A 16313-nucleotide genomic window follows, 5' to 3' on the forward strand; every position below is an offset into this window, starting at 1 on the left:
CTTCAAGCAGTCACTGCTTCCCGTATCTCACAGACGCTGCATTCAATTTCCCACACTCACTGCATCCACATTTCCCATCGTGACAGCATCTCCTTTCCCTCAGTCTCTGCATCGCATTTCACTCAGTGGTTGCATCCCATTTCCCTCAGTCACTGCATCCCATTTCCGTCAGTCACTGCATCCCATTTCCCTCAGTCACTCCTTCCCAGTACCTCAGTCACTGCATCCCATTTCCCTCAATTACTGCATCACATTGCACTCAGGCACTGTATCCCATTTCCCTCAGTCACTGCACCCCAAGCCCGCTCGGGCACTGCATCACTATTCACTCAGTCACTGCATCCCATGTCCCACAGTAACTGCATCACATTTCCATCAGTCACTACATCTCATTTCACTAATTCACTGCATCCCATTTCACGCAGTCACTGCATCCCATTTCCCTCAGTCACAGCATCTCATTTCACTCGGTCACTGCATCCCATTTCCCTCAGTCATTGCATCCCAATTCTCTCAGTCACTGCATCCCATGTCCCTGTGACAGTGCATCCCATGTCCGTGTGTCACTGCATCCCATGTCCGTCAGTCACTGCATCACATGTCCCTCAGTCACAGCATCTCATTTCACTCGGTCACTGCATCCCATTTCCCTCAGTCATTGCATCCCAATTCTCTCAGTCAGTGCATCCCATGTCCGTGTGACAGTGCATCCCATGTCCGTGTGTCACTGCATCCCATGTCCCTCAGTCACTGCATCACATGTCCCTCAGACACTGCATCTCATTTCACTCAGTCACTGCATCCCATTTCCCTCAGTCACTGCATCCCATGTCCCTCAGTCACTGCATCCCATGTCCCTCAGTCACTGCATCCCATGTCCCTCAGTCACTGCATCCCATTTCCGTCCAATTACTGCATCATATTTCCATCAAACAAGGCATCTCATTTCACTCAGTCACTGCATGTCATTTCACTCAGTCACTGCATCCCATTTCCCTCAGTCACTGCATCCCATGTCCTTCAGTCACTGCATCCCATGTCCCTCAGTCACTGCATCCCATGTCCCTCAGTCACTGCATCCCATTTCACTCTGTCACTGCATCTCATTTCCGTCAGTTACTGCATCATATTTCATTCAAACAAGGCATCTCATTTCACTGAGTCACTGCATCGCATTTCACTCAGTCAGTGCTTCCCATTTCACTCAGTCACTGCATCCCATTTCCCTCAGTCATTGCATCCCAATTCTCTCAGTCACTGCATCCCATGTCCGTGTGACAGTGCATCCCATGTCCGTGTGTCACTGCATCCCATGTCCCTCAGTCACTGCATCACATGTCCCTCAGACACTGCATCTCATTTCACTCAGTCACTGCATCCCATTTCCCTCAGTCACTGCATCCCATGTCCCTCAGTCACTGCATCCCATGTCCCTCAGTCACTGCATCCCATTTCACTCTGTCACTGCATCTCATTTCCGTCCAATTACTGCATCATATTTCCACCAAACAAGGCATCTCATTTCACTCAGTCACTGCATGTCATTTCACTCAGTCACTGCATCCCATTTCCCTCAGTCACTGCATCCCATGTCCTTCAGTCACTGCATCCCATGTCCCTCAGTCACTGCATCCCATTTCACTCTGTCACTGCATCTCATTTCCGTCAGTTACTGCATCATATTTCCATCAAACAAGGCATCTCATTTCACTGAGTCACTGCATCGCATTTCACTCAGTCAGTGCTTCCCATTTCACTCAGTCACTGCGTCCCATTTCCCTCAGTCACTGCGTCCCATTTCACTCAGTGATGCGTCCAATTTCAGTCAGTGACTGCAACACATTTCGCTCAGAGACTGCATCCCATTTCACTCAGTGAATGCAACACATTTCGCTCAGAGACTGCATCCCATTTCACTCAGAGACTGCATCCCATTTCACTCAGAGACTGCATCCCATTTCACTCAGTCACTGCATCCCATTTCACTCAGTCACTGCATCCCATTTCCCTCAGTCACTGCATCTCATTTCACTAAGGCACTGTATCCCATCGCCCTCACTCACTGCACCCCGAGTCCGCTCGGGCATTGCACTCCGATGAACTCAGTCACTCCTTCCCGTTACCTCAGTCACTGAATCCCATTTCCCTCAGGTTCTGTATCACATTTCCATCAGATACTGCAGCTCATGTCACTCTGTCACTGCATCCCATTTCCCTCAGCCACTGCATCCCATTTCACTCAGTGACTGCATCACAGTTCACTCAGTGACTGCATCACAGTTCACTCAGTGACTGAATCACAGTACACTCAGTGAGTGCATCATATTTCACTCAGTGACGGAATCACATTTCACTGAGTCACTGCATCTCATTTCACTCAGTCACTGCATCACATTTCCCTCAGTCACTGCATCCCATTTCCCTCAGCCACTGCATCCCATTTCCCTCAGCCACTGCATCCCATTTCACTCAGTGACTGCATCACAGTTCACTCAGTGACTGAATCACAGTACACTCAGTGAGTGCATCATATTTCACTCAGTGACGGAATCACATTTCACTCAGTGACTGAATCACATTTCACTGAGTCACTGCAGCCCATTTCACACAGTCACTGCATTCCATTTCCCATCGTCACAGCATCTCCTTTCCCACAGTCTCTGCATCTCATTTCAATCAGTGATTGCATCCTCCTTCCCAAAAAGAGTGCATCCCATTTTGCTCAGTCACGGCATCTCATTTCACTCGGTCACTGCATCCCATTTCCCTTAGTCACTGCATCCCATTTCCCTCAGTCACTGCATCTCATTTCCGTCAGTTACTGCATCATATTTCCATCAAACAATGCATCTCATTTCACTCAGTCACTGCATCCCAATTCCCTCAGGTCACAGCATCCCATGTCCATGTGTCACTGCATCCCATGTCCGTGTGTCACTGCATCCCATGACCCTCATTCACTGCATCCCATTTCCCTCAGTCACGGCATCCCATTTCACTCAGTCACGGCATCCCATGTCCCTCAGTCACTGCATCCCATGTCCCTCAGTCACTGCATCCCATGTCCCTCAGTCACTGCATCCCATGTCCCTCAGTCACTGCATCCCATTTCACTCAGTCACTGCATCCCATTTCACTCAGTCACTGCATCTCATTTCACTCAGCCATTGCATCCAATTTCACTCAGTGACTGCATCACAGTTCACTCAGTGACTGAATCACAGTACACTCAGTGAGTGCGTCATATTTCACTCAGTGACGGAATCACATTTCACTCAGTGACTGAATCACATTTCACTTCGTCACTGCGTCCCATTTCACGCAGTCACTGCATCCCATTTCACGCAGTCACTGCATCCCATTTCACGCAATCACTGCATCCCATTTCACTCAGTCACTGCATCACATTTCACTCAGTCACTGCATCACATTTCAGTCAGTCACTGCATCCCAATTCACTCCATCACTGCATCTCCTTCTCCACAGTCACAGCATCCCATTTCCATCAGTCACTGGTTCCCGTATCTCACAGACACTGCATTCAATTTCCGACACTCACTGTATCCCATTTCCCAAAGACACAGCATCTCCTTTCCCACAGTCTCTGCATCACATTTCAATCAGTGATTGCATATTACTTCCCAAAAATACTGCATCCCATTTTGCTCAGTCACTGCATCTCATTTCATTCGGTCACTGCATCCCATTTCCCTCGGTCACTCCATCCTATTTCCCTCGGTCACTGCATCCTATTTCCCTCAGTCACTGCATCTCATTTCCGTCAGTCACTGCATCCCATTTCCCTCAGTCACTGCATCCCATTTCCAACAGTCACTGCATCGCATTTCACTCAGTCACTGCATCGCATTTCACTCAGTCACTGCATCCCCTTTCACTCAGTGACTGCAACACATTTCACTCAGTGACTGCAACACATTTCACTCAGTGACTGCAACACATTTCACTCACTGACTGCATCCCATTTCACTCAGTCACTTCATCCCATTTCACTCAGACACTTCATCCCATTTCACTCAGACACTTCATCCCATTTCCCTCAGTCACTGCATCCCATTTAGCTCAGTCACTGCATCCCATTTCACTCAGTCACTGCATCTCCTTCGCCACAGTCACAGCATCACATTTCACTCAGTCACTGCATCGTATTTTACTCAGTCACTGCATCCCATTTCACTCAATGACTGCATCTCCTTCCCCACAGTCACTGCGTCCAATTTCGATCAGTCACTGTTTCCCGTATCACACAGACGCTGCATTCAATTTCCCACACTCAGTGCATCCACATTTCCCATCGTGACAGCATCTCCTTTCCCTCAGTCTCTGCATCACATTTCACTCAGTGGTTGCATCCCATTTCCCTCAGTCACTGCATCCCATTTCCGTCAGTCACTGCATCCCATTTCCCTCAGTCACTCCTTCCCAGAACCTCAGTCACTGCATCCTATTTCCCTCAATTACTGCATCACATTGCACTCAGGCACTGTATCCCATTTCCCTCAGTCACTGCACCCCAAGCCCGCTCGGGCACTGCATCACTATTCACTCAGTCACTGCATCCCATGTCCCACAGTAACGGCATCACATTTCCATCAGTCACTACATCTCATTTCAGTAATTCACTGCATCCCATTTCACGCAGTCACTGCATCCCATTTCCCTCAGTCACAGCATCTCATTTCACTCGGTCACTGCATCCCATTTCCCTCAGTCATTGCATCCCAATTCTCTCAGTCACTGCATCCCATGTCCCTGTGACAGTGCATCCCATGTCCGTGTGTCACTGCATCCCATGTCCCTCAGTCACTGCATCACATGTCCCTCAGTCACAGCATCTCATTTCACTCGGTCACTGCATCCCATTTCCCTCAGTCATTGCATCCCAATTCTCTCAGTCACTGCATCCCATGTCCGTGTGTCACTGCATCCCATGTCCCTCAGTCACTGCATCACATGTCCCTCAGTCACTGCATCTCATTTCACTCAGTCACTGCATCACATTTCCCTCAGTCACTGCATCCCATTTCCCTCAGCCACTGCATCCCATTTCACTCAGTGACTGCATCACAGTTCACTCAGTGACTGCATCACAGTTCACTCAGTGACTGAATCACAGTACACTCAGTGAGTGCATCATATTTCACTCAGTGACGGAATCACATTTCACTGAGTCACTGCATCTCATTTCACTCAGTCACTGCATCACATTTCCCTCAGTCACTGCATCCCATTTCCCTCAGCCACTGCATCCCATTTCCCTCAGCCACTGCATCCCATTTCACTCAGTGACTGCATCACAGTTCACTCAGTGACTGAATCACAGTACACTCAGTGAGTGCATCATATTTCACTCAGTGACGGAATCACATTTCACTCAGTGACTGAATCACATTTCACTGAGTCACTGCAGCCCATTTCACACAGTCACTGCATTCCATTTCCCATCGTCACAGCATCTCCTTTCCCACAGTCTCTGCATCTCATTTCAATCAGTGATTGCATCCTCCTTCCCAAAAAGAGTGCATCCCATTTTGCTCAGTCACGGCATCTCATTTCACTCGGTCACTGCATCCCATTTCCCTTAGTCACTGCATCCCATTTCCCTCAGTCACTGCATCTCATTTCCGTCAGTTACTGCATCATATTTCCATCAAACAATGCATCTCATTTCACTCAGTCACTGCATCCCAATTCCCTCAGGTCACAGCATCCCATGTCCGTGTGTCACTGCATCCCATGACCCTCATTCACTGCATCCCATTTCCCTCAGTCACGGCATCCCATTTCACTCAGTCACGGCATCCCATGTCCCTCAGTCACTGCATCCCATGTCCCTCAGTCACTGCATCCCATGTCCCTCAGTCACTGCATCCCATTTCACTCAGTCACTGCATCCCATTTCACTCAGTCACTGCATCTCATTTCACTCAGCCATTGCATCCAATTTCACTCAGTGACTGCATCACAGTTCACTCAGTGACTGAATCACAGTACACTCAGTGAGTGCGTCATATTTCACTCAGTGACGGAATCACATTTCACTCAGTGACTGAATCACATTTCACTTCGTCACTGCGTCCCATTTCACGCAGTCACTGCATCCCATTTCACGCAGTCACTGCATCCCATTTCACGCAATCACTGCATCCCATTTCACTCAGTCACTGCATCACATTTCACTCAGTCACTGCATCACATTTCAGTCAGTCACTGCATCCCAATTCACTCCATCACTGCATCTCCTTCTCCACAGTCACAGCATCCCATTTCCATCAGTCACTGGTTCCCGTATCTCACAGACACTGCATTCAATTTCCGACACTCACTGTATCCCATTTCCCAAAGACACAGCATCTCCTTTCCCACAGTCTCTGCATCACATTTCAATCAGTGATTGCATATTACTTCCCAAAAATACTGCATCCCATTTTGCTCAGTCACTGCATCTCATTTCATTCGGTCACTGCATCCCATTTCCCTCGGTCACTCCATCCTATTTCCCTCGGTCACTGCATCCTATTTCCCTCAGTCACTGCATCTCATTTCCGTCAGTCACTGCATCCCATTTCCCTCAGTCACTGCATCCCATTTCCAACAGTCACTGCATCGCATTTCACTCAGTCACTGCATCGCATTTCACTCAGTCACTGCATCCCCTTTCACTCAGTGACTGCAACACATTTCACTCAGTGACTGCAACACATTTCACTCAGTGACTGCAACACATTTCACTCACTGACTGCATCCCATTTCACTCAGTCACTTCATCCCATTTCACTCAGACACTTCATCCCATTTCACTCAGACACTTCATCCCATTTCACTCAGTCACTGCATCCCATTTCCATCTGTCACTGCATCCCATTTCTGTCAGTCACTGCATCCCATTTCACTCAGTGATGCATCCCATTTCACTCAGTCACTGAATCCAATTGCACTCAGTCACTGCATCCCATTTGAAGCAGTCACTGCATCCCATTTCACTCAGTCACTGCAGCCCATTTCACTCAATCACTGCATCTCCTTCACCACAGTCACTGCATCCCATTTTCATCACTCACTGTTCCCCGTATCTCACAGACGCTGCTTTCAATTTCCCACACTCACTGCATACCATTTCCCATAGTCTCAGCATCTCCTTTCCCTCAGTCACTGCATCTCATTTCACTCAGTCCCTGAATCCCATTCAACTCAGTGATGCATCACATTTCACTCAGAGACAGCAACAGATTTCACACAGTGACTGCAGCCCATTTCTCTCAGTCACTGCAACCCATTTCACGCAGTCACTGCAGCCCATTTCACTCAGTCACTCCATCTCATTTCCGTCAGTTACTGCATCATATTTTCATCAAACAATGCATCTCATTTCACTCAGTCACTGCAGCTCATGTCACTCTGTCACTGCATCCAATTTCCATCAGTCAGTGCATCTCATTTCACTCATTCACTGCATCGCATTTCACTCAGTCACTGCATTGCATTTCACTCAGTCACTGCATTGCATTTCACTCAGTTACTTCATCCAATTTCAATCAGTCACTACATCCCATTTCACTCAGTCACTACATCCCATTTCACTCAGTCACTGCATCTCATCTCACTCAGTGATGCATCCCATTTCACTCAGTGATGCATCCCATTTCACTCAGTGATGCATCCCATTTGAAGCAGTCAGTGCATCCCATTTCACGCAGTCACTGCACCGCATTTCACGCAGTCACTGCACTGCATTTCACGCAGACACTGCATCCCATTTCACTCAATCACTGCATCTCCTTCACCATAGTCACAGCATCCCATTTTCCACAGTCACAGCATATCCTTTCCCACAGTCTCTGGATCGCATTTCACTCAGTGATTGCATCCGACTTCCCAAAAATACTGAATCCCTTTTCCCTCAGTCACTGCATCTCATTTCACTCAGTCCCTGCATCTCATATCCCTCAGTCACTGCATCCCATTCAACTCAGTGATGCATCACATTTCACTCAGTGACTGCAACACATTTCACTCAGTGACTGCATCTCATTTCACTCAGTCCCTGCATCTCATATCCCTCAGTCACTGCATCTCATTCAACTCAGTGATGCATCACATTTCACTCAGTGACTACAACAGATTTCACTCAGTGACTGCAGCCCATTTCTCTCAGTCACTGCAGCCCATTTCTCTCAGTCACTGCAGCCCATTTCAATCAGTAATGCATCCCATTTCACTCAGTGACTGCATCCCATTTCCCGCAGACACTGCATCCCATTTCACTCAGTCACTGCATCCCATTTGAAGCAGTCACTGCATCGCATTTCACGCAGTCACTGCATCGCATTTCACACAGTCACTGCATCGCATTTCACGCAGACACTGCATCCCATTTCACTCAGTCACTGCATCACATTTCACTCAGTCACTGCATCCCAGTTCACTCCATCACTGCATCTCCTTCACCACAGTCACAGCATCCCATTTCCATCAGTCACTGGTTCCCGTATCACACAGACGCTGCATTCAATTTCCGACACTCACTGTATCCCATTTCCCATAGACTCAGCAACTCCTTTCCCACAGTCTCTGCATCTCATTTCAATCAGTGATTGCATCCTACTTCCCAAAAATACTGCATCCCATTTCGCTCAGTCACTGCATCTCATTTCACTCGGTCACTGCATCCCATTTCCCTTGGTCACTGCATCCCATTTCCCTCAGTCACTGCATCTCATTTCCGTCAGTTACTGCATCATATTTCCATCAAACAATGCATCTCATTTCACTCAGTCACTGCAGCTCATGTCACTCTGTCACTGCATCCAATTTCCATCAGTCAGTGCATCTCATTTCACTCATTCACTGCATCGCATTTCACTCAGTCACTGCATTGCATTTCACTCAGTCACTGCATCACATTTCACTCAGTCACTGCATCCCATTTCAATCAGTCACTGAATCCCATTTCACTCAGTCACTGCATCCCATTTCACTCAGTGATGCATCCCATTTGAAGCAGTCACTGCATCCCACTTCACGCAGTCACTGCACCGCAGTTCACGCAGTCACTGCACCGCATTTCACGCAGACACTGCATCCCATTTCACTCAATCACTGCATCTCCTTCACCATCGTCACTGCATCCCATTTTCATCACTCACTGTTCCCCGTATCTCACACACGCTGCATTCAATTTCCCACACTCACTGCATCCCATTTCCCACAGTCACAGCATCTCCTTTCCCACAGTCTCTGGATCGCATTTCACTCAGTGATTGCATCCTACTTCCCAAAAATACTGAATCCCTTTTCCCTCAGTGACTGCATTTCATTTCACTCAGTCCCTGCATCTCATATCCATCAGTCACTGCATCCCATTCAACTCAGTGATGCATCACATTTCACTCAGGGACTACAACAGATTTCACTCAGTGACTGCAGCCCATTTCTCTCAATCACTGCAGCCCATTTCTCTCAGTCACTGCAGCCCATTTCAATCAGTAATGCATCCCATTTCACTCAGTGACTGCAACACATTTCACTCAGTGACTGCATCCCTTTTCACTCAGTGACTGCAACACATTTCACTCAGTCACTGCATCCCATTTCACTCAGTCACTGCATCCCATTTCACTCAGTCACTGCATCCCATTTCACTCAGTCACTGCAGCCCATTTCTCTCAGTCACTGCAGCCCATTTCAATCAGTAATGCATCCCATTTCACTCAGTGACTGCATCCCATTTCCCGCAGACACTGCATCCCATTTCACTCAGTCACTGCATCCCATTTGAAGCAGTCACTGCATCCCATTTCACGCAGTCACTGCATCGCATTTCACGCAGTCACTGCATCGCATTTCACGCAGTCACTGCATCCCATTTCACTCAGTCACTGCATCACATTTCACTCAGTCACTGCATCCTATTTCACTCAATCACGGCATCTCCTTCACCACAGTCACTGCATCCCATTTCCATCAGTCACTGGTGCCCGTATCTCACAGACGCTGCATTCAATTTCCCACACTCACTGCATCCCATTTCCCATAAACACAGCATCTCCTTTCCCTCATTCTCTGCATCTCATTTCAATCAGTGATTGCATCCTACTTCCCACAAATACTGCATCCCATTTCCCTCAGTCACTGCATCTCATTTCAATCAGTCACTGCAACCCATTTACAACAGTCACTGCATCCGATTTCCCTCAGTCACTGCATCCCACTTCCCTCAGTCAGTGCATCCCATGTCCCTCACTCACTGCATCCCATGTCCCTCACTCACTGCATCCCATTTCACTAAGACAGTGCGTCTCATTTCTCTCAGCCACTGTATCCCATTTCCCTCAGTCACTGTACCCCAAGCCCGTTCGGGCACTGAATCCCTATTAACTCAGTCACTCCTTCGCAGGATCTCAGCCACTGCATCCCATGTCCCACAGCAACTGCATCGCAATTCCATCAGGCACTGCAGCTCATGTCACTCTGTCACTGCATTCAATTTCCATCAGTCACTGCATCTCATTTCACTCATTAACTGCATCCCATTTCACTCAGACACTGCATCCCATCTCACTCAGACACTGCATCCCATCTCACTCAGACACTGCATCCCATCTCACACAGCCACTGCATCCCATTTCACACAGCCACTGCATCCCATTTCACTCAATGCTTCACTTTACACTCAGTCAGAGCATCCCATTACCATCCGTCACCGCGTCCCATTTCCTCATCACTGCATCTCCTTTCCACAGTCACTGCATCCCATTTCACTCAGTCACTGCATCCCATTTCACTCAGTCACTGCATCTCCTTTCCATCAGTCACTGCGTCCCATTTTACTCAGTCACTGCGTCCCATTTTCCATAGTCACTGCATCCCAATTACCAGTCACTGCATCCCATTCCCCTCAGTCACTGCATCACATTTCCCTCAGTCACTGCATCACATTCCTCTCAGTCACTGCATCCCATTGTCCTCAGTCACTGCATCCCATTGTCCTCATTCACTGCATCCGATTCCCCTCAGTCACTGCATACCATTTCACTCAGTCACTGCATCCCATTTCACTCAGTCACTGCATCCCATTACCCTCAGTCACTGCATCCCATTACCCTCAGTCACTGCATCCCATTACCTTCAGTCGCAGGATCCCATTTCCAACAGACACTGCATCCCATTTCCGTCAGTCACTGCATACCATTTCCATCAGTCACTGCATCCCAGTTCACTCAGTCTCGGCATCTCATTTCCCTCAGTTACTGCATCCCATTTCCCTCAGTCACTGCTTCCCAATTCCCTCAGTCACTGCTTCCCATTTCCCTCAGTCACTGCTTCCCATTTCCTCAGTCACTGCATCTCCTTTCCACAGTCACGGCAATCCCATTTCACTCAGTCACTGCATCCGACGTCCCTCATTCACTGCATCCCACGTCCCTCAGTCACTGCATCCCATTTCAGTCAGTCACTGCATCCCATTTCACTCAGTCACTGCATCCCATTTCCCTCAGTCACTGCATCCCATTTCACTCAGTCACTGCATCACATTTCCCTCAGTCACTGCATCCCATTTCACTCAGTCACTGCATCACATTTCCCTCAGCCACTGCATCCCATTTCACTCAGAGACTGCATCCCATTTCACTCAGTCACTGCATCACATTTCACTCAGACACTTCATCCCATTTCCCGAAGTCACTGCACCCCAAGCCCGCACGGGCACTGCATCCCTATTAACTCAGTCACTCCTTCCCAGTACCTCAGTCACTGCATCGCATTTCACTCAGTCACCGCCTCCCATTTCACTCAGTCACTGCATCCATTTCCATCAGTCACTGCATCCCATCACCCTCAGTCGCAGCATCCCATTTCCCACAAACACTGCATTTCCTTTCCCTAAGTCAGAGCATCTCATTTCCACCAGTCACTGCATCCCATTTCACACAGCCACTGCATCCCATTTCACACAGCCACTGCATCCCATTTCACACAGCCACTGCATCCCATTTCACTCAAAGCTTCACTTTACACTCAGTCAGAGCATCCCATTTCCATCCGTCACCGCGTCCCATTTCCTCAGTCACTGCTTCTCCTTTCCACAGTCACGGCAATCCCATTTCAATCAGTCACTGCATCTCCTTTCCATCAGTCACTGCGTCCCATTTCACTCAGCCACAGCGTCCCAATTCCCAGTCACTGCATCCCATTTCCCTCAGTCACTGCATCACATTCCCCTCAGTCACTGCATCCCATTGTCCTCAGTCACTGCATCCCATTGCCCTCAGTCACTGCATCCCATTGCCCTCAGTCACTGCATCCCATTGCCCTCAGTCAGTGCATCCCATTGTCCTCAGTCGCTGCATCCCATTGTCCTCAGTCAGTGCATCCCATTGCCCTCAGTCACTGCATCCCATTGCCCTCAGTCACTGCATCCCATTGTCCTCAGTCACTGCATCCCATTGTCCACCCTAAGGAAGACAAACCCACGTAACATATCTAGTGACTTAAAACATACTCTATTGTTGCCCAAGGTGGAGAGCTGGATGAACACAGCAGGTCAAGCAGCATCAGAGAAGCAAGAAAGCTGATGTTTCGGAACGAGACCCTACTTCAGAAAATTGGCGCTGGAGAATCTGAGACAACAAGGTGTAGAGCCGGATGATACTGCTTGGCCTGCTGTGTTCATCCAGCTTTACACCTTCTTATCTCAGATTCTCCAGCATCTGCAGTTCCTCCTACCTCTATTGTTGCCCTTTCACTTTCCTGAACTAATATGAGCCAGTAGTTTTGTTTAGGCTCGTGTAATCTTACGCTTATTGGCCTGTACAAAATCCTGAATTAATTTTGATCGACTGACGGGAGGAGAGATGAATTTTTTAGAAATTTTTGTTTTCGACCAATTTGCAGAGGGCATCGTGGGCGATTGAAGGACAGTGTTATTATCCTCCAGGTCTGTGGACTGCATCATTACCAACTTGCCCATTTGCATATACATACAGTATTCATGATGTACCAATGAAACATAATAAACCAATACTGTGTACGAAAAACAACCCTCACATATCAATGGAAATTTAAATATTTATCATAGAGTTTGAAGGATTGAATTCAATGATACAAAGCAAAAACCAGTGAAGATGAGTGCAGTTGGTCAGCACTTTTGCCACTAAGTGGAGGTTGGCAGTTTGAGGCCACCCAGGAACAAGCAAGCTCTGTCTAACTCCAAGGGCAGCACGGTGGCTCAGTGGTTAGCACTGCTGACTCACAGCGCCAGGGACCCAGGTTCGATCCCAGCGATTGGACGATTTTCTGTGCGGAGTTTGTACATTCTGCCCATGCCTGCATGGGTTCCTGCTGGGTGCACTGGTTTCCTCCCACAGTCCAAAGATGTGCAGGCTCGGTGTATGGGCCATGCCAAACTTGCCCATTGTGTTTAGGGATGTGTAGATTAGGTGTGTTAGTCATGGGAAACGTACGGTTACTGAGGAAAGGGTCGGGGGATGAGTCAGGGTGAGATGCTCTTTGGAGCGTGGCCGTGGACTTCTTGGGTCAAAAGGGGCTTGTTTCCACACCGTAGGGATTCTATGATATGGAAGTATCTTTTGAAGTGGACATTCATGGGTATGCTGTAACAGAGACCTTGAAATACTGCACAACAAATATTTGGAACTAGACTGTCAATTCAGACATAGCATCAAAAAAGGTCATGGAAGTTGTCACCGATATAAAGCAGGATTGATGAAAATCCAGCAGGAAATGGTGTCAAAAGGCACAGTATCTTTTATTCATCTCCAGTTATTTTGTCCAAGGCACTGGATGCCGGCAGGATTGAAACATTTAAGAAATGCTTCACAAATCACATATAAGGACCTGCACATCTTTGAACAATGGGAGGAAACTGCAGCACCTGGCAGAAGCCCCTCGCAGACGCGGGGAGGACGTGTCAATTCCACACAGATAGTTACCCAAGACTGGAATCTCAATTGGCTCCCCAGTGCATGAGCAGCTCTAACCACTGAGCAACTACCTTGCCCAGAAGGGCTTTTATAAGCGCATACATTATTTCCATTAAGACAGATCCAATCCTCTATGTCCAATCAAAATAACACATTGTAGATATCATGACAACAATCATAAATGATTTTGAATAAGTAAATCAAAAAAATTGAAATAGTTTCCAAGCCTAAATACTAGATATGGTGCAGTTAAGATGAATAGCGCAACAACAAAAAGGCCATATTTTATGTGACGATCGGTAACATTTGAAAACTTGCAACAATTCGTCGCCAGTAGTGCTCTGAAGTGGCTTGATGGTGCACTCCTTCAGACACTGGAATGAAACTCCAAAGATCACAAATTCTCCTTCAATACCGTGTTGTAACAGTGACTGCATCAACCTGAGTTTATGGGCCTGACTGGAAACCCACACAACATGCATAAACAAAAAAAAATCTAAGGTGACAGGAGAAAAAAATGTATGTATGCAACGTCTTTGAAAAGCAATTATTTGTAGCGGCTGCAAGCCCATAAGGAATCTCGTTTCGCAGATTATATTCATTTGCACTGCAGGTCATGCCAGTCAGAATCAGTTTTCGTTTCATGACAGACAACTAAAATGTCCATTACAATGAACGTTGGTTGATCAGAAGATTTTAAGTAAGGACTATGTCTTGTGTGAGCTGACGGCATTAGGGGATGGAGAAGGTACATGCACTGCTGGCATCTTGACACCATGGAATGAGCAAGCGTGGACGCAAAGGTTGGAACAGGTAACAATTGTACAGGCAATATCTTTTGAGCTCCTTCCGAGCAGGCCTGTAATACTCTAAAGCTGTGCCAGACCCTCACTTCCTCCACCTTACGTACGCTGCCTTTTCTTTTTGACAAGAAGCACCTCTGTACCCGTCATCCAAGGCTCCTGAATCTTACCCCTTCTTATCTGTCTCAGAGGAACAAATTTATACATCACTCGCAACAACTGCTCCTTGAACAGCCTCCACATGTCTGCTGCGCCCTTTCTGTGGAACAATTGCTCCCAATCTGTACTTCCCAACTCCTGTCTGATAGCATCATAGTTTCCTTGACCCCAGTGAAATATCTTCCCCTGGTAACTGCTCCTTTCACTTTCCATGGCTATGGTAAATGTGAGGCTCTTGCGGTCACTGTCGCCAAAGTGTTCTCCCACCACGAGATCTGACACCTGTCCTGGCTCATCGCCGAGCACCAAATCCAAAATGGCCTCCCCCCTCGGCCTGTCCACATACTGAGTCAGGAAACCCTCCTGAACACACCTGACAAAAACGGCTCCATCCAAACCATCTGCACTCAGGAGGTTTCAATCTATATTGGGAAAGTTGAAGTCACCCATAACAACAACCCTGATACGTTTGCACTTTTCAACAATCTGCCGGCCAATGAGTTCTTCGATCTCCCAACCGCTATTTGGGGTCCGTAGAAAACCCCCAGTGAAGTGACTGCTGCCTTGCTGTTCCGAACTTCCACCCACACTGGCTCAGTCGATAAACCTTCCTTGGCAACCTCAGCCCATACCACCACAGTAGACAAGTCCTCAAAGGTTCTTTCAGCCGCTGTTATACTGTCCTTGACCAACAAAGCCACACCTCCCCCTCTTTTACCACCTTCCCAGACCTTAATGAAAGATCTAAACACGAGAACCTGCAACATCCATTCCTGACCCTCCTCTATCCATGCCTCCGAAATGGCCACAACATCGAAGTCCCAGGTACCTATCCAAGCTGCAACCTCACCTACATTATTCCGGATACTCCCGGCATTAAAGTCGTCACACTTCAATCCAGCTTGCTGTCTGCCAGCACACTCCTGTGACAGTGAGGTCCTGACCATGTCCTCCCTACGCTCATCCTCCTGTGTACTGGGACTACACCTCAGTTTCCCATCCCCCTTCTGAGCTAGTTTAAATCCAACCGAATGGCACTAGCCAATTTCCCACCCAGGATATTCGTGCCCCTCTCATTCAAGTGGAGACCGTCCAGTTTGTACAGGTCCCACCTTCCCCAGAACGAGCCCCAATTGTCCATGTACCTGAAGCCCTCCCACCTGCACCATCCCTGCAGCCACGTCTTCAGCTGAAATCTCTCCCTGTTCTTTGCCTCGCTATCACGTGGTACGGGTGACAAACCAGAGATGACCACTCTGCTTGTTCTAGCTCTCGGCTTCCACCCTAGCTCCCTCAAATCCTGCCTGACATCCCTATCCCTCTTTCTACCTATGCCGTTGGTGCCTATGTATATCACGACTTGGGGCTGGTCAGCCTCTCCCCTCAGGAC

General features: G+C 48.0%; 1 protein-coding gene across 3 annotated transcripts in view; it reads right to left on the minus strand.

Moving 5' to 3' along the window:
• Positions 1 to 16313, minus strand: part of LOC132209039 (uncharacterized) — a 324143-nt gene that overhangs the window by 136557 nt on the left and 171273 nt on the right. The gene's annotated exons all lie outside the window — the stretch shown is intronic.

Source organism: Stegostoma tigrinum, unplaced genomic scaffold (assembly GCF_030684315.1).
Source record: "Stegostoma tigrinum isolate sSteTig4 unplaced genomic scaffold, sSteTig4.hap1 scaffold_63, whole genome shotgun sequence".
NCBI lineage: Eukaryota > Metazoa > Chordata > Chondrichthyes > Orectolobiformes > Stegostomatidae > Stegostoma > Stegostoma tigrinum.